The sequence below is a fragment of the Anolis carolinensis genome, chromosome 3 (assembly GCF_035594765.1).
Source record: "Anolis carolinensis isolate JA03-04 chromosome 3, rAnoCar3.1.pri, whole genome shotgun sequence".
In the NCBI taxonomy this organism is placed as follows: domain Eukaryota; kingdom Metazoa; phylum Chordata; class Lepidosauria; order Squamata; family Dactyloidae; genus Anolis; species Anolis carolinensis.
The window spans coordinates 181,819,767-181,839,386 of NC_085843.1; the positions used below are offsets into that span (position 1 = coordinate 181,819,767).

The following is a 19,620-nucleotide window of genomic DNA, read 5'->3' on the forward strand; positions in this document are numbered from 1 at the left end:
CTGACAAATATATGTTTCTGTTCTCCAAAGTAACCTTGTACTAAGGCATTCGTTTTGATAGGGTTCACAATTATCCATGGTTTCCTGTTTCTATGTTAGGTTCAGGAGCATATCCTCTATGTTTTTCTTACTACGGAAAAGGTGGAAAGCATAAATATGTTGATGCAATTATAGTAAAGGATCAAAGAAGCAGAGGTCCCCACCCACCACAAATTTGAGCCACAAACTGGCACTGCCATTCCTATTCTTGGTTTTATATCTTTCTTCTTCCCATACCTCAAATAATTCTCTTTTGCCCTAGCCTTCCTAATCCAGTGCTCTCTTGCCCATCCTTCCTTGTCAGGCTATGTTTGAGTGTGGTCAGTTTGAAAACAAAATAGGGCTATCCAAAAATAATGCAATGGTTTCTGCATAATCAGTTGACTTCCCAGGAAAGCTTTTTGAATTAAAATTATTATTTGAAACAGCAGTGGCAATGAAGATGGCTTATAAAGGACCAGAGTCAGTAATCATGGACCATGATCAGTTGTATAAAAAAGTGAGCCTTCCCCACATTTTAGAAGCCTCCGTTATACATAAAACACTTGTGCTTGGAACTGGCAGCCAAATGTGAACCTAAAGCATTGCATGTTGAATTAGCACCATGGTTCCAAAAGTTGGAGTATAAAAAAGATGATACATGTCAATTATGAATCAATGTGACATAACTGCCTCCCTAGCCCAAAATCATTATGCAGTTTTAAGACATATTAGTAGGATTCAAATGTCTAAATAATTATTTGCTTTTAATCTGGATCAATCTGATCTCATTGGGGATGAATAATAATGTAAACAGACTGATAGATATGTTAAAAGGGGAAGCACAGGGGGCCCTCAGTATCCACAGGGGTTTTGTTCTAGGACAAAGGACAAATGGTACGAAGATAGTCAGGGGGAACTAGTGCAAAAGGGCTGCCATGGTACAGCAGGAGAGGCTCTCTTTGTCACAGGACACCAGCGACAAGGAGAGGTGCCTCCATTTCTCCAGTACTTGGATGGGGAAGAAAAGAAACCAGAGGTAGTGAAGAGACATGAATGTGAAGCTGCAGAGAGGCACGAGGATCTGTGAAATAGAAGGAGGCATTTGTCTCTGCTGCCTCATATCTCTCTGCAGCCTCATGTCTCTTTGCAGCCCCTCCAGTACTATAGTTGGAATTTGCAGACTCTGAGCCTGTAGATACAAAGTGATCAGGAAGTCATCCTATGAGGAAAGATTGGATAAATTGTTATGTTTAGTCTGCATAAGAGAAAATGGATAAAAAATCTCATCAAATAACTTGAAATAGTGTTTTATAGAAGAGGACAAACATTTACTGTCTTCTGTCGAAGAACCAGGGTGTGACTTTAATCATAGATGGAGGAGAAGTATGCCAATAGTATCAGCTGCAGCTGCTAGATTGCTAATGGTTAGGGATGCTTTGGCTCTCAGGTTCTTGAAGAGTTCAAGGGATTACTTTCAGAGGTCTAGCATCCTTCCAGATTTTTGGTTCTGTTCTCCTTTAATGCGCCTTTGCTAACCTCCAGTTATGTGACAAAGTTTCTACATCAAGCTAGGGCAGTTCTGTTAATTCCTATTTCTTGTAAGCCCCCAGTTGTTCTGTTCTATAACAATTCTTTCCTTGAGCTCAGCAGTGGGATTCGGGTGTTGTTTTAGAACTTATCCCCGAAAGTTGTTAGGAGGATGACAGAATGTTTTCATTAGAAATATGTTATATTTGAGAGCAAACTGGTCAACAATTTTCCTTCCAGTCATTCAACAAGCCTCCCACACAGGACATAAAATTGGTACTGTGTGTGCGATTTTAACACACGCTACCAGGCTATTTAAAGAAAATTACAAATTTGAGTTAGCCAAATACATTCAAACTGGTAAACATTATACCTGCCTTGTAACCACAGTGAAACCACTATGGTCAACAGTACATGGGTACTTTTTTGTTAGTTTATTTAGCTTGGTTTGTTTAAAAAAATAAACATATGTGCACACACACAAATAGATACACTAATAATCAGTGAGGAGGTAGGAGTAGAATTACCAGACATGAACAACAAATAAATGGTTATTTTGACCAAAATTGTTTTAATTCTATGTTTTGTAATTGTTCTATCCTAACAAGTGAAACTTGCTCTGTAAAAATATGCACCATAATGCAAGTAGAAATGTCATCTTCCCCAAAAGACAGTCTAAGAAGGAAGTAGTTTGTACCAAAACATTCTGCCCGGCATGGGGATTGGTGTATATTGTACCAAAATTGAGCTCTCTCTTTTCATTCCATACTTTCAGCATACTTTAACTGCAAGAGTTTCCAGTTCTTTCAGTTTTGGTTGTACCTGCCTATGCACAGGTTTGCCAGCCGCCCAAGAAATAATATATCAAATTTCCCTCCCTCTTTCCCATCTTTACATCCTCCCCTCTAACTGATCACGTGCCATATTCAGTCTGATGCAATATTTCAGAAATCAATTTTCTTCAGTTTCTATTAGCCTTAAAAAAACATTATTTGGGAGTTACAGACATAGTCCTGTAAAAGTATTATGCCAGTTAAGCATTGAGATCATCAGGATTATTTTGTCTTAGTGCTAACATTTCCTTTTCTCTTCATTGATCTTTATGGATTTCAGGTCCCCAAAACAATAGCAGTTTAGTTGTGGTGACCGTATTTTCTAGTTCCGAAATAGTAAAACACACAAAATACCATAATGTCAAAGCAATCACAAAAATAAAAATATCCCCCCCCCAAAAAAAATCCCAGAAAAAAGGGATTTGTAAAGAAATAAAGATATTGTATACTATAAATATGTATAAAACAAGTAGTAGGCATGCTAATAACTGTAGTTAAGATATGAATGGCAGTATGTTGAGAATCTGTCAATTTAAACAAACACAGACATCTTCAAAAATTACTATGAGAACTTTTGGTGAAAAAAATGTAGTTGTGAGCAGTGGCTGAGCAAGCTGACTGAAACACTGGTATGTCCTTGGCGGTTTATTACCCATATGGAGTTGCGAAATACTTTTTCAGAAAGAAAAAGGACAGATGCAAACCCCTAAAGACTCAAAGGTTCTCACCTTCCCACTGAAACAGAAGAAGGTGGAAGAGAAGGTGGGGACATTGCATATTCCAGTGACATTGTCATGCAACTAGATGCAGAGAGAAGCAGCTTCAATTCACTTCTTTCAAAACTATATTTATGCAAGATCTGAAAAAACAAACTAGAAGATGCCCTTAAATCTGCCGTAACCTTAACACCTTCGTGGACAGAAGCATCCCTGAGGGGTAAGCAGTATTCTTTTTCCTTCCATTGCAAATTGTAGAGACAAAAATTAACTTTAAAAATCCAATTAGTGGAACTGTTCTTCAAGAATTTTCAAGATCTGTCGGCTGAAACTATCTGGTGAGACCAACTACAAAGGGTGACAGTAAATTAATTTGTTAAAGATTATGCTATGAGATCTGTGGGAATTAAATTTTAACATACCTAAGAACTCAATAGCCATAACATTTTGGGGCCACATGGAACCTCTGGACTGGTTCAGAGGTTCCATGTCAGACTTCTCGAGGTATGTTCACAACTGACACACAAGCTTTAACTGTGCAAAGTCCCTCCTGGCCACCACCGACACCCGAGCATTAAGCATCAGCACTGAGTCCAGGAGAACCTCCAAACTGCAAACCTGTGTTCTCAGAGGGAGTGTAACCCCATCGAACACAGGGTGTCACCCAATACCCCGATTGGCCGCATGACTGACCAGGAGGACCTCTGTCTTTTCAGGATTAAGTTTCAGCTTGTTAGCCCTCATCCAATCCATCAGTATAGGTTACACACCAGGACAATCACATATTGTGGTACACCTATTTTGTAAAGCCTGATTCATTGTTTTTCTTGAGCAATATAAATCAGCATGTGTTTACAATATGATCCCAAATACCATTTCCTTTTCCCAATCCAATTTGGATATCTGGCTTTTTCTCTCTCCACATATGGTAAAAGTTTTGTAAATTTTTAAGCAACTCTTTGCTTTCATGAGTGATTACGGTATTTCAGAGGACCTTATCATATTGTCATATGGATTTTCCATGCATGGTGGCATATTTGTGGGGTCCCATCAGGGTGTGTGGAAATCCTGTCACCCCATTCCCCGCATTGGCCAACTTGCTGCTGGTTTCATCTCAGGGAGGGAAGTGCCGCCACCTGGCTTCCCCCCATTGTTTCAAAGGCAACACGGGAAACATCCCATGTTCCCACTGCAGTGGTGTACACCATAATGAGTGGTATTGCTCTCCCCTTTCATCACGGAGCACATTTGGAAGTAGATGTGTGTAATGGGCTCCATGGCAAAACATGAGAGCAAGTGGTGTATGATGGACAAATTGTCCTGTCTGATGAGGTTGTCTTTATCCTCTTGCATGAATATTGGAATGTAAATTTACTATTTTCTAATCTGTGGGTTACTGTTCTGTTTTTTAGCCCTGGTAGGTTTCCAAAACTATATAAATGGTAGAGTTGTTTGCCTTCAATTCACATTTCTTGCCAAGGTATAGTTGAGCAATGACAGTTCAGACTGCCCCAATCCAAATTAAGTACATGCTCCAGAGGAAAAAAAAATTGAACTTCAAGTACAGTTAAATCCATGAGACACCACAATTGCATGAGCCCAATGATCTAACATTGATTTCTAAGTGTATGAAGCTTCCTAAGGCAACATCTCATCTGTCTATAGTCTAGGCAAGCTATTTTCAAGTGGTTCAGGAAAAGTCTCATGCATTACTAGCAATATTGAGTTATTTCCCCCATGCATCCTTTTAACAAAACATAATGGCAAAACATAAATTATCACAAAAAGAGGAATACATGGGAACAATTTTGCCTCATTACGACCTCATCTTTTGCTGTATCCTTATCTTTTTCACAAAGGTAATTTTAATCTACAAAACCCATATGGTGGCATTCTGAAGTATTTTCTTTCTTCGAGAGTTTTACAGCTTCACACGGTGCTAAATTTGGCAGCATGTGCCAGTTTAGCTCTGGTTACCCACTGAGCTAGCTGCCTCCCATCGATGACTCCATGGGTGAAGGAGGGCAGAGCCGGCGCATGCTCACATCATTGGAATGCATGGGGAAGCAGTGCACTCTACACGCTCTCACACTCCCCCCCATCTGATCGCCCTCGGCTGGAGTCAGGCAATGCGGGGCATAGGCCACCGGGTTCCCCATGCCACTCTATGAAGTAGAGCACTGCCGGCAGCCATGTGACAAGTTCCATAGTCACAATTTATATATCCAATGTGTCTAAAGAGAAATCATACTGTGTTTATCACATATGAATTCCAGGACTGTCTGCAGTTCAGAACAGCTAATGTAGTATTTTTGTTGCATATCTCAGCTCAGTAAAAGCCGTCTTTTATTAGTCATTCATTTTATGAAATTGATTTATTACTGTATTATACTGAGGAAAAATGGATTTCAGATATCAAATTAATCAAGCTATCATCCTTAATAATCCTTAAATTTCCTGTGATTTTTCTCAGCAGAATTCATAAGTTGCAATTTTGTTACACATATAATGAAAAATCCCTCTCTTGCAATGACAAACAGCCACAGTATTTGATTTATTTGCTCCAGCGTGTGAACTTTCTAAATAGTTTTTCCCTAAGTCTTAAGTGATATGGCCTGAAACATTGAGTCTCATATTGTCAAGTCTGCTTTTGTCTGATCACCCAAAAGCTGGATTGAGACACAACCCTGTTATAGGTTTGTCTTAGATTCATCACATGTCAGAAATAACTTGAAGGTGCAAACAACAACAACAGGGATAGGATTACAACTAGTTAAATCAACCAATAATTATTCCATCCTGTTTTTTCATTTTAATATCATATTTAGTAAAATTGTTGGATAAGAAAAAAAATTGACAGAGAAGTTGCATTCAATGTGGCAAGGCTTTTGGTTTGACTCAAAAGCCTTGCCACCAGAAAATTAATCTGAAAAACTGTATAAGCTATTAAATTTAATAATCTTGCTTAGCCTTACTAGAGCTACAGTTTAGAATTGTCTACTTTTTTGTTACTTTTCTAATAGAAAATAGTTGTCTGTTTTGTTGCCAATCTCTCACAAAATAGTTTGACAATTATGCAGCCCTATGAGCAGGCAGACACACTTTTCTCCATTGTACAGATGAGGCTGAATTGAAATATTAATAATTTGATCATAGCCACATTGCAAAAAAAAAAAAAAAAGGATTCAAATTTATACTTGCCCTTGGCTATTATGAGACCAAAGTGTTCCAATAGTTTTTCTTGGGTTCAGTCTTTTAAAATTTTAATTAAAAAAAGACAAAGAAAACCATTTCCTTTTGTCTGGGTTCCAGAAGGCTGAGAAAACAATAGCAATAATCTATTTTTGATTGAGTGCATCATTAAAGGATTCATTCAGAATAATTCATCATTACCTGCCCCTTACTTAAATGGCAGTTGAACAGATGTGAAAAATGCAAGGACATTTTTTATATTTTTTATGTACACAATGTACTATGATAGATTATTCACAGCCCACTAAGAACTGCTTCAACATTATTTTACGGCTGTCAAATTAACTTGCATTCTATTATTATGAGTAAAAACAAGCTTTTACCAATATCTTCTTTTATAGCATTACGTTGAAACGTCAGTTCCTCATTGCAGATTTGGTACTTTTAAAGAGAATAAAGATCAAAGTGGGGGTGGGGAGTCAGACACGAGAATATAGATTTCGGGTACTTCACTCTTGGAGCAATTTTCAATCAACTCCTACATTGTCTGGATTCTAGTACTGGTCAACATGAATCAATATTATTGAACTGAGTAGCAGAAACCCCTATTATTTGTGAACATCCCAATATGATTTGCTGCATGAAGTAGTAAATGGGTATTGCCCAAAGTCAAAGTACATTTTAATAATAAAACATTTTAAACATTTATGTCTGTGGCAGCTTTAAGTCTATCAGATACCACAGCCAAAAGTAGATCAGCACAATTTCAACACCCTTCGCCATGATTTTCTCCCCTTTGAATCCCTCTACATTTAACACTCCTTTCAATGTGCTGGTCTCCCTCTAGAGGAGTCCAGCACATTTTTAAAACATTTCTTTTGATGAGACTTACACTATCTTTAAACCACTAATGCACAGAAGGATCATGGAGGGGCACTTCAGAAAATGGAGTTTAACAGAAATCCACTACTTCCTATCCCATGGACAGATACCTGGTGTTAGGCATTTCTATGCACATGCAATGGAGTGGAGTCAGTGTGTGCCCAGCTTTGATATCTTCCCATTTCTACATGCTGCTCAGATGAAGTCCCACTCAGGGAAGACAAAGACCCACAAGCAAACACCAGAAGCAGTTCTGCTTTGTTTGATGGACTCCATGGGAGTATGTCTTTGAACCAGTTCTGAAGCGTGTAGAAATGGAGGAGGAAAACTGGTAATTTGTTGCCCTTTCTGTGCAACTGGAATCTGCTGCCTATTGTGGTTGACTCACTTTGCTTAACATTAAGAACAACTTTGATGCCATGCCTTCATGTCTGTTTCAAGAAGGAGGCCAGGCGGTGTTTTGAGCACCTTGACCCTTTGATATGCACATAAATAATGCTTTCACAATGCTTCTGTCATTAGTTAGATGACGTATTGGAAAAACAACATATGCTCATGATTCACAAACCTTTTAGCAGTAGAATGCTGTCAGAATGATCTGACTGTAATCACTCATGCTTGTACATTTCTGCTCCAAAACACTTTTCTTTGAATTTATTGGTATATATATTTCAGGTATGCTGCAAGTGGCTTGGCACTCATCAGGCCCCCTTTCCCATCCTGATTCTCTTAAACAAGAAATTGAGACTGACACTAGTATTATCTTCATTGCCACACATGACTTTCAGCTCCAGATGAGCCCCCCCCCCCCGGCTAGAAAATAAAAATAGTGCCCATCTACCATCTGGCATTTTATTTTGAAACATGCTGACTTGAAAGGGAAAAGGAAAGAGTAAGGCTGGAGGTGGCCGGAGGGATTGTCCTGTGGGACTGAGGAGGTGACATGGAAAAAGTAGGCGTTGAGTGTGTGTCTTTTCATTTGGTTTTGCTGATAGGAGTGTTTGTGTTGGCTGGTTGATTATGTGTTGTTATTGTGCACATTTTGTTTATATGTGGTATGTTTTGTCAGGGTTATGAGTTCATATTGCTTGAGTTTGTGTGTGTACGGGTGTGTGCTTCTCAGCACCAGCAATTTGTCTTTTCTGACATTGCCATTTTATTGTGGCTTTGAGTGAAAATTTGTGATATTTGGAGCATAGACTCTACTCTGTTTCTGTTTTTTTAAAATTACTTGTCATGCAGACTCAACAGCAAAATAGGAGTTTGAATAAAAATGAACTCAGAATCAAAACAGTGGTTCTGTCCCTACCTTTCGTATAGTCTCTCCAACTTACATTTAATGAAATTATTATTTGGTGACTTACTAAAATTAGGGTTTGCTCCCATCCACCGTGGTAGCTATTTTGTGAATGGGCATTTTTCCCTATACCAGCCATTTTGTGAGAGCAGCTATGAAACACAAAGCTCCAGCTATAAGCATCCCAAATGATTGAAGATTGCAGAAAATTATGTTGTTTATTTGTTTAGTCACATCCGACTCTTCGTGACTTCATGGACCAGCCCACGCCAGAGCTGCTTGTCGGCCATTGCCACCCCCAGCTCCTTCAAGGTCAAGCCAGTCACTTCAAGGATACCATCCATCTATCTTGCCCTTGGTCGACCCTTCTTCCTTTTTCCTTCAATTTTCCCCAGCATCATTCTCTTCTCTTTCCTGTCTTCTCATTATGTGGCAAAAGTACTTCATCTTTGCCTCTAATATCCTTCCCTTCAGTGAGCAGCCGGGCATTATTTCCTGGAGGATGGACTGGTTGGATCTTCTTGCAGTCCAAGGTATGCTCAGAATTTTCCTCCTAACATCACAGTTCAAAAGCATCTATCTTCCTTCAGCCTTTCTTATGGTTCAACTCTCACATCCATAGGTTACTACGGGGATACCATTGCTTTAACTATTCAGACCTTCATTGCCAGTGTGATGTCTCTACTCTTCACTATTTTATTGAGACTGGTCATAGCTCTCCTCCTAAGAAGTAAATGTCTTCTAATTTCCTGGCTGCAGTCTGCGTCTGCAGTAATCTTTGCACCTAGAAATACAAAGTTTGTCACTGCCTCCACATTTTTTCTCTCTATTTGCCAGTTAGCAATCAATCTGGTTGTCATAATCGTGGTTTTCTTGATGTTTATCTGCAACCCAGCTTTTGCACTTTCTTCTTTCACCTTGGTTATAAGGCTCTTCAAAGAATTATAGTCTTTCTCAAATCCTGTAGCATACTTTGTAGTTGGGCTGCCTTAGAAAAAACAGAACCTAGTGGAGGAGCCAGTGAGTTGATCATAATGAATTTGCAGCATTTTCCATTAATTTTACAGCCATTATACTGAATCCCAACTGACCGTTAGGCACCATTGTTGTGTTGTATTTTGTATTATTTCATTCTGTAAAACCTCCAGTAGTTTTATATCCCTACCGATTAAAGCCATGAGTCTCCCCATACATTAAGATCTTATTGTAGACTTTGGCTCACATGTCCTCTCTCTTTGACTTGCAGTAAATGGCTACATAATCTTTTCACCTGGGATGGAAAGATGTTTCATATGTGCACTTGCATAATCCAAGTTTTCTATAAGGCACCTTGGATAAACATTTTGGTGTAATCTGTTTTCAGCTGGGCTAATGATGTGCATTACTTTGATCTGCTTCTAGTTTAACAGTATGAATATTGCTACTCATCTGAACTTTATCATAATTCTAATTGTTTTGAATGTTTAGTTTCCTTGCAAAAAAATTGAATAGAAAACTGCTTCATAATTTCCTCATGAAATGATCAATAATATTTGTAGTCCAGTTTCTGTGTGGGAAAGTAGAATTTTTGTGGCTATGCAATGCTCAAGTTTCAAGGGCCTAAGATAGAGGCTAAGAAAGAGCAAGCTAAGAAAACGTACGTACAAAAGAGAAAATGAATAAAGAGGGGAAGTCTTGAGTGTCACTATACTGCAGATTAACTATATTATGTAATATGAACCTTATACTAGCTAGGTTACGAGGGTTTAGGGAAAAAAGTATCTCTCTCAGATACAAGTAACCTTGCCAAGTGACTTGTGACAGCAAGTGATTGATTTTTTGTGGTTGCAAAGACTATTGCTAATTTAAACAAGTTAGTAACTGAATATATGAAGCCTTTAATTTTTCATCATCAGTTATAAAATACATATTGTTCAATACAGCTGTCAAAATGCAAAGAAGAAAGGAGTGCTAACTGTAACAAGAAAATATAGTATACAAAGGTATTATATTGATCTTGACAAATCTTAGAGGCCTGTTTTCATGTCAAGCATAGTGTTTGGTTTCACTGATAAAATATTTAGGACTTCTGTATTGTTTTTGACATTTTAGATCAGCTACATTTCCCGATGGCCATGTAACTTAGTTCATAATCTTTCAAAACAGTTGTTCATGTTTAAACAACTGACAATATTGCTTGAAGGGGAAAAACCTTGTGAAGGGTCAAAAAACTGAGTGAGAAGGCAGACCTAGGACTTTATCATATGAAGGTGGCAAACCAGCACAGAATAAGGACTGTCACCTTTGGAGATGGTGCCTATTGCGCAATGTCATGAGATATACATTGCCACTCCATTACTCCTGAAATGGCATGGTGTCACAACCTTCCTGGTGCAGTGATCCCGGGCACTTCTGATAGTGTGCATGGTTCAGAATAGTGATGTCATGTGATAAAAGTCTTAGAAATTCAACACACAGAAGCACTACAAAATTAAACTGAAACTAGAAATGACTTCTCATGGCTATCCACAAATTATCAATGGCATTCAAAGTGGAGATCTGGATTTCTGAAAACATTTAAAGTAGTCGTTTTTATGTACATCAGTAGGAACTCCTGAGGGAGAAGGTCCTTTGTACCCCCATTCAAAATAAAGAGTGGAAATTCTTTAATATGATCATTAACAAAGAGAGCATCTTTCAATTTACTTATGCTTCCTGAGGCTATATTTTCATCAGTGTGGAAAAAACTATGGCTGAGATGAGAATAAATCTGCTGTAATTTATAGTCTTCTGTTTGTTGCTGCTACACATAAACCCATCCTGTCTTAAAGTCTCAGGGAAATTTGCAGGTTTTCCAGAAGACATTGAATGAATAAAAGAAAATTTTCCATTGCATATGTATTTCATCTTTAAAGGATTAATATGAGAAGATGTTTATAATACCTCTGCATCTCTTACTTTGGAGCTAGCAATCAGTTGAAAGCACCTTTGTGGTAGCTGCTCCATGTAGTGAGATTTCAGGTTTCCTACAAGTATTGCTGCTCCTCACATCATGATTGACTGTATCTTTCCAGCAGTTGCCACTAAAAATTGCTAGTTACAAAGCATATGACAGGATCCATCTGAATGAATCTGCTGCCCTTATAGGCAATTTAAATACAGCAATGGATCTGTGTAGATTCTTACACCTTCCAACTGGTTCCTGAAGTGTCTGTGTAGACCCTCAGAAGTGAACCAGATATTTATAATCCACACTCAGTTCTCAGTTACATGGCTGTGTAGAAGTACCCTCGGTGTCTTACCTGTTATGACATCTTAAGCATGCAGCGCTGCTTTCCAATTTAAAACATATTGGTATAACACTGGGATTCTTGTGTGCAATATTGGTTTAGAATGCCCCATGAAGTTACTGATAGAATAAACTCAGATTCCACACTGTCTGCTCTGAGATCATTAGAAGAGACTACAATATAATTGAAATATATATTGTACATTTACCATGTTCTATGAGCTCAAGAGAATTTTGGACTTGTATCTTTTGAAAACAGCAGTCCCATGTGTGCCATATGGCAAACCTCTTTTGAAATGGGAGGAATGTTGAGAAATGGCTTGAGGTAGGATATGGACTTGTGATTTGATTTAAAGGGACAAGAAGTTTTTTAATCCACCATACACTCTGGCTGGGTGATTGTTGCTGTTGCTGTTGTTGTATACTTTCAAGTTGTATCCTGACTTATGGAAACTGTAGGGCAGACCTGTCATAGAGTGATCACTCTGCTTTTTTGCAATCTAGTATTGTTACTATTGACTATAGAGAAAATTGTTAGGTTTATTCCTGTTCTTTTGACAGAAGTTTAATATGCAGTAACCAGCAGATGAAACATTCTTCTTCACAGGGAGATAAGGTTATTGCTACAATTCAAATTGCTGTTAAGTGGAGAATTATACAAGACAGTTCAAACGTCAGCAACCTAGAACCTGGCCATCTATTTTATTACAGTGTGTTCATGTACAACCTATGGAACTTGAATATAATACAACTTTGATGGATTGTACCCACTGGGTTACTATTAGTGTATGAGAAATACAATGTGCATTCAACAGTTATTATGATAAATTGTTGTTTTGTACTTTAGAGTGAAGATTTCTCATTTAGCATCATGGCAAAACTTCATTTTCACTGTCAGCCTAGTTCATTTTAACCAGAAAGAGAAGTTATTAATAAGCTAGATATTTGTGCTAGTATCATTTATCAATATATGTGATGGGAAAGGAAATCAATTTCTTCTTACCCCATGCATTTAAATCTCTGTTAATGGCTTAACAGACTAGAAACTCTGTTAATGACTTTGTTAATAAAAGATATGTTTTTTGTTGCTGGTTACATCATCTAAGCTTATTTGTGTGAAATTCATATATCAATACACAGAAAATACTTGTCACCCAAAGGCTGTAGAAAATAAAGTGTAGTTCCTGCTCCTCTTTCAGACAGATTTACTCTGTGCAATGTCATGTTTATCTATTCAGAAGTCTCACTGAGTTCAGTGCAGATTCCTCCCAGGTATGTGTATATAGGATCTCAGGATTAGTAACTAACCTTGTAATAGAAATATATATAGTGAAATCACTAAGGGTTTTACTTTTTGTAACCAACTCCTGGAAAAAAAAACCTCTTTAACTTGTTTCATTACAAATATAGTGATGGTTGGTGGCCTCTCCTATGCAAGGCAGTGAATCTTCTCTTTTTAATTTGGATTTTAAATGAGCAAGGTGATGAACTCTATCCTTAAAATGGATTCATCACCTAGGAAGCAATATGCATTTTTTTTTTAAAAAAACATTCATTAAGAAACAAACCGTTAAAACTAGCTAACAGTAGTTTTAAGAACCAAAGGTCATATGGAACAGGGCGCCTTTGTTGTCTGCTGGAAGTTTATAAGAGATGCCTTGAGAGGAAAATCTAGACTCAAGATATAACTACAAAGGAAACTATGTGTTTGTTGTGCATTCACCAACCTGGTCTCTTCAGGTGATGGAACACTGTTGAATATCTAATATTCTGTACATTTTCTTATGGGAATTGGGGGCATTGTTTTAAAATACAAAGCATTTTAATGGCAGTCCCACTTCAAATTACAAATAGTCTAGTAGTCAAGTAATACTTAAAGCCAAAATAAAATAATAGGTGAACAAAGTGCTCTTAGAAGGGGACTGCTGGTGCACCATCTGAATCTGGGCAAAAGCACTCTGGACGACAACATCTAAGAGCAATATTGGAAATGCCTTCCAAGAGCAAGAGCCTTCCAAGAGCAATATTGGGAATGCATACCCAAAGTACAAACTTGGTATTTCTAGGGGAGACTAGCCCATTCCAGAGCATCTTGTAATCTGTATTACCCTGGCTTTCCTTTTGACCAACAAAACTTATGCCTCATCTGAAGCGAGACTCAGTTTGTTGACATGCAACCCTTCACCAAATGCACACAATGATTAAGAATTTCCTCAGGCTCTAACAGCAGATGCAAAAGAACAAAAGCATATTGATGACTCGGTTCCTAAAACTCCAGATGACCTCCCCAGTTGGGATGTAATTTTTTTTGATAAATAAATTATCAAAGGAGCTAATGAGTAATTTTAGGAAATACCTACATCTGCAAAAAACAAAATAAAAACCAAAACAAGAAATGATACCCACCAGGTTAAAAAGATCCTGCACAGAATAAACGGCAAACTATGAAAATTCTTACCATGTCATGCTTTTCTTTTGTCATGGTTTCCCACCGTCAACAAATATGGGTTTTGACCATTTTAAAATTTCTTTGAATATTTTTTCTATTACTATTTTCAAAAAAAAAATTATAGCAAAGATCTTAGGGGAGATTACTGAACCTTTGGGAATCCAACAGACCATGAGTCTGAACAGCTTCATCTTTTTGGAACATGGAGCCAAAAAAGATTGCAATCTTTGCAAAATGGCATCCTAAAGTCAAACAACTGAGAAGGCTACCATGATTAAGGACATCAAATGGTACTGATAGGTCAAGCAAAACTACCAGAGACACTTTTCTTGTGTTCAGTTTCTGGTGTAAGTTATGCCTCAAGGGACCAAGACTTTTTCTGTCCCATAACCAGATGGATCCAGATAATATTTCTTTGGGGAAATGGATGCTTTAATTTGTTTAAAAAACTTTGAATTGTTTTGCCACCACTTGCTCTAAAACCTTAAGCAAATGAAGTTGAGAAACTAGTCTGGAGGGCTGAAGTTTGCCCATGCCTAGTCTAGATCAAAGGAAGTAATGGTGCCTCTCTATTCTGCTCTGGTCAGACCTCACCTTGAATACTGTGTCCAATTCTGGGCAGCACAATTCAAGAGGGATAGTGATAAGCTGGAACGTATCCAGAGGAGGGTGACTAAAATGATCAAATGTCTGGAGACCATTCCCTTTGAAGAGTGGCTTGCAAAGCTGGGTATGTTTAGCCTGCAGAAGAGAAAGTTGAGAGAAGACAAGATAGTCATACATAAATATCTGAAAGGATGTCATAAGGGAACAGGCCTTTCTGTTGCCCTGGAAACTAAGACTTGGAGCAATATGTTCAAATTGCAGAAAAGAAGTTTCCACCTGAAAATTAGGAAGATTTTCCTGACTTTAAGAGCTGTTCAACATTAGAACTCTCTGCCTTGGAGTATGGTTGAAGCGCCTTTTTTGAAGGCTTCTAAGCAGAGGCTTGATGGCCATCTCTCGGGGGTGCTTTGATTGTCCTTTTCCTGCATGGCAGGGGGTTGGACTGGATGGCTTGTGGAGACTCTCCCTACTTTATTATTCTAATGTATAATCACCAGAATCACAATCACCAATGAAGTCAGCAGTGTTTGGGCAAAACCCTTTTAGTCATGAGAAATTCAGTCTGAGAGAATCATGAGCAAATCATTAGCTCATAATGTTATAATTCCTTTATGGTTATATGTGTACATTGAGGTCATATGTGGAATAATACAAGGATGTAAAAGAGGACAACGAAAATGATCTGGGAGTTGGAACAACCCCTCTATGAAGAATGGTTTTAGCATTTCGGGCTATTCAGTCTGGAAAAGTGATGAAGCAGAACAGAATCATGGTGTTTAAAATTAACTTTGGTGTGGAGAATGTGGACAGAAAGAAATTCTCTGCTCACACTCATAATATCTAAACCGATTTTAAAATAAGCAGTATTCTATTTCCAGGCTCAGAGGCAACCTGTCCTTATTCTCAGGAGAACAATAGCAGGAGAAACTGATTCCCCTCATGTCCTCCTTCAGGATTTCTCATAGACTGGAGGAAACCAAAAGCTGGGCTTTTAAGAACAACCCTGCTGGATAAGACCAAAAGTCATTCAGCTTTTGTTCTCACCCAGCAGGGCTGTTCTTAGAAATGCTCAGTGAGATACATATATTAGTTACTAATTTAAAACAATTATATACATGTTTGAATTTTTTAAAATCTAAAAGCAGTAGGAAAATGGGATTTCTGTTCATTGTACATAGGAATGCTGCAGTAGTCATCATAGTAGAATACATGGGAAAAATGAATTTTGTCAGATATCTAAACATGTTTTCCGGTTGCTAAGGATCAAGGACCTACTTTATTCTTCTGTCATTTAGAGAGCCTTTGCATTTATTTTTATGTCTTGTTTTAGTATGATTATTTTATTGTATTGTATTTCATTTTTCTTAAGCAGAGTCAGTAAAAAAAATTATTTTATCAATTTCATGTAAAAAAAAAAAGTAACGTTCTTTCAGTAGAATACTTCTACAGTTAGAATTCCAATTTGTGGAGAAAGTAGCAACACCATTTATTTTATAAGTTATCCATTAACTCAGTACATTTTTATATATGAAACCTTTGTTAACACCCCCATGATATTTATTATTGTTCGTTTCCAGGAGCATACAAATACAACTCACCTCAACTATTTCTGCAATAATAAATTCATTGCAATTTAATATTTATCTATACAATATAAATGTTCTTTCTGTATTGCATATGTTGTACTTCTGTGACCATTAACTTGGAAATAGGTTCAGTATGAATACAATTAGTGATTGTTGTTATTTATTTTCTCTTAGTTAAGTTTCAACAATTCTCAAAGGTTTCTGTAGATTGCTGTGCTGTGTGCATCCTCAGTACTTCTCAAAAACATATTTATAGCTGACTTTTATTGTGATTTTCTTAGTGAAATAATACCATGAAGTAGGAACTGAATGTTTTTTCATATGTTGTTGCCGTTCCCATTACCCTCACTGTTGGTTATGTTGTCTGGAACTGTTGGGAATTGCAGTTCCATATCTGCTGACTTATAAAGTTCCCAGAAAATGGAATATGGAGAACATGAACAATTTATCTTGCACAAATCCTATTCAAATTAATAGACTTTACTTCAACATGAGTGTTCTTAATAGTACTTGGCTCCTCTATAAACCGAAAATGAATGAACAAAGATCTCTCGAGGTCTTTGGTCTATTGCCTTTGTGTTGCTTCCAAGACATTTATTTAATGCGTGTGATACCCCCCTCCTGATGTATGAAATTTCTTAGCTGGATCCATATTTAAAGAGTTGGAAATAAAGAATCTTAGAGCTAGTTCCCCCTCCATAGAATAATATTCTAATATATGTATAGTTATTTATAATACACATATAGAGCTTATATTAGATATACATGGGTCATACCTAAGTATGAATGCTCTTTCACCTATTTGTCTTGCGCATCTTAGAAGTTTGCAGGCATGACTTCTAAGTTACTTTGCTCCATGGCTCCTTGCCTTGCACAGCTTTAGCTAAATCTGCTGACTTTGTCAGAAGAACTTACAATTTTCTTGAACCAGTTAGGGATCACCAATCTTACTGTGTGCATGCAGAAGGCTTCTCTGTTTATGTTTGAAAGTGGAAGAAGGAGACTTGTTGCCTAAAACTCATGTCCCCCCTCCATGTGTACATGGAAATATCTACAAAAGATCAAATGGAAGCCCAAGTATTTATTGTGATTTACAGTATCTGTGACTGTAGGATTTCATTAAATGATGGTTCTTGAAAACAAAGCTGCCTTTTGTACAACAAAGTATGTACAGGCATTTGTTTAATGGTTACTAAATTTCTTGGTGTATACTACTGCTTCTCAAGCTATCTGATGTGGAATCCCCCCTCCGCCCAGCAACCCTTTTCCTGTTGTGCTAAGAATCAGAGAGATACCATATTTCTACACACTGAATTCAAGTCTGTCTTTCTTTCTGCTGAAAATTGGCAGCAAATGGCCCACAAGCCAGGCCTAGTCCACAGACCACCTCTTTCAACTATTTGTACACTGCACATCATTCAACGTGACTTGCTTTCATAGTCTTCAATATTGATTTGTTATAACTGAATTTTGCCCTTTCAAAAAGATTTTCGGTACAACACACCTGTCAGGGGGAAGGTTGAGAGACCATGGAAAAACAAATTAATGGGTTGATAAACTTGCTAACTGCAACTCACAAACAACAATAAACTGGAACCAAGCAGTCAGAGATTGTACTTTTCCAGGTGCTTAAGCCTTTTGTTAATGAATTTCTAAGCAGGCAGCCCTCTCCCATCCAAAAAAACAAGAACATGCACTGTGGCTGTTGTGCATTTCACACACAGTGTATTCAGCTTAGCAGGTGACAAATTGTGCAGATCTGCAGTAGTTCCAGTAACAAAAAATCTAAACTGTCAACAGCTGAACAGAGATTGAGCAGAATGCTGTAAGCAAATAAAAAGGGCAAGTTTCTGCAACAACATTAGAATAATACACACAAAGTGGGCAGAGAAATTTTCTTTCTCTCATTCACTACTGGTTGACCTTCAGAGAGCATAGCAATGTCTCAAGCAGTTGTTAAATAGGAGTCTATTTTTTCATTTAAGCAAAACATATTCTATTCACGCAGCTTCAAATCAAGCTTAAAGATCCCTGTTATTCACAGTGTTAGCTGTTGCCCTTGTTAAGAGAGAAGAGCGAACACGGGAGACTGTCAAGGGATTTTCACAAACATTTTCAAAACAGTCAGCAGCTAAATAAAGTTGGCTCAAAAGAAATGCCATTAGCTGGTGATCTTTTCACCCCCTCTCTGTTGGCCAGAAACTACATGTCTGGGCTATCAGATACCTTTATTCTGCCTTGCAGGCATAGATACCAGTATTGTTTGCTTTCCACATCCCATGAAAAGATTTTGAAATTTATGTATGTGCACATTTACATACACACACATTCCTTGGTGCCTGTTTTGATCAATAACTCAACTGAGATCATAGCGTTCTTTCTGTTACAGATATCTTATCATTTTGAATTTATATGAGACTGCATGGTATCCCTCTTATTGCTTCAGACTCTGAAAATAGATTGGGTTGAACACAGTTTCCAGAGTTTCCAAAGATTAGCCACACTGGCAGGAGCTGATGGGAGCTGAATTCCAAAACATTAGGAGAGGGCCAGATCAAGGAATAGTGATCTAGGAACAAATTTATTCTTCTCCTCTTCTTCATTTTTGGAGGGAAAGGAGGGGTAGGAATCAAGTATTACCAAACTTTCCCATATTATGATTTTGCACAAATATTCTTTTCCATGGAGCATTTATTTAGCCCAACGTAATTGTTTCTGGATTATGAACATCTGGTTTTAGGTAAGTTTGTCACTGAAAGATGTTTTGACACCACATTTAATATATTTTAGTGAGGTTTGCCAGGAATCATCTTCCGTTGGTAGGTGGAGTTGTGCTCTCAGAACAACTTTCTCCAATTTGATTTCCTCCAGACATTTTGGATTTCAATACAGCCCCAAACAGCACAGTCAGTAATCACCTAAAGGATCTGACATTACCAAAACTAATGATAAGTTATATAGTTGCCTTTTTCCCATCTCCTCCTCCTTATCCTCCTTCTGTTCCTCCTCTTCCTCTTCTTTCTCTTTTATTTATTTAGGTATTTCTTGCACAAGGGGCTCTCTTTAAGCTTAAATGAAAAGGAACAAAGATGTTGCAGGGGTTGACTTGTGATTTTAGCCTGCCCTTACCAGTTCAATTTCATTCTGAAGCACTATCAACAAGACTAATTTACAGTGTCCAACTTTCATTATCTACAGCCTCATATGATCTTTTTTGCTGTGTGTCTGTACCACTTCAGTCAG

At 37.7% G+C, this 19,620-nt stretch overlaps 1 protein-coding gene across 29 annotated transcripts in view; it reads left to right on the forward strand.

Annotated features, from left to right (window-relative positions):
* The window catches only part of kcnma1 (potassium calcium-activated channel subfamily M alpha 1), a 657,167-nt gene that overhangs the window by 340,020 nt on the left and 297,527 nt on the right, over positions 1–19,620 (forward strand). The window lies entirely within an intron of this gene.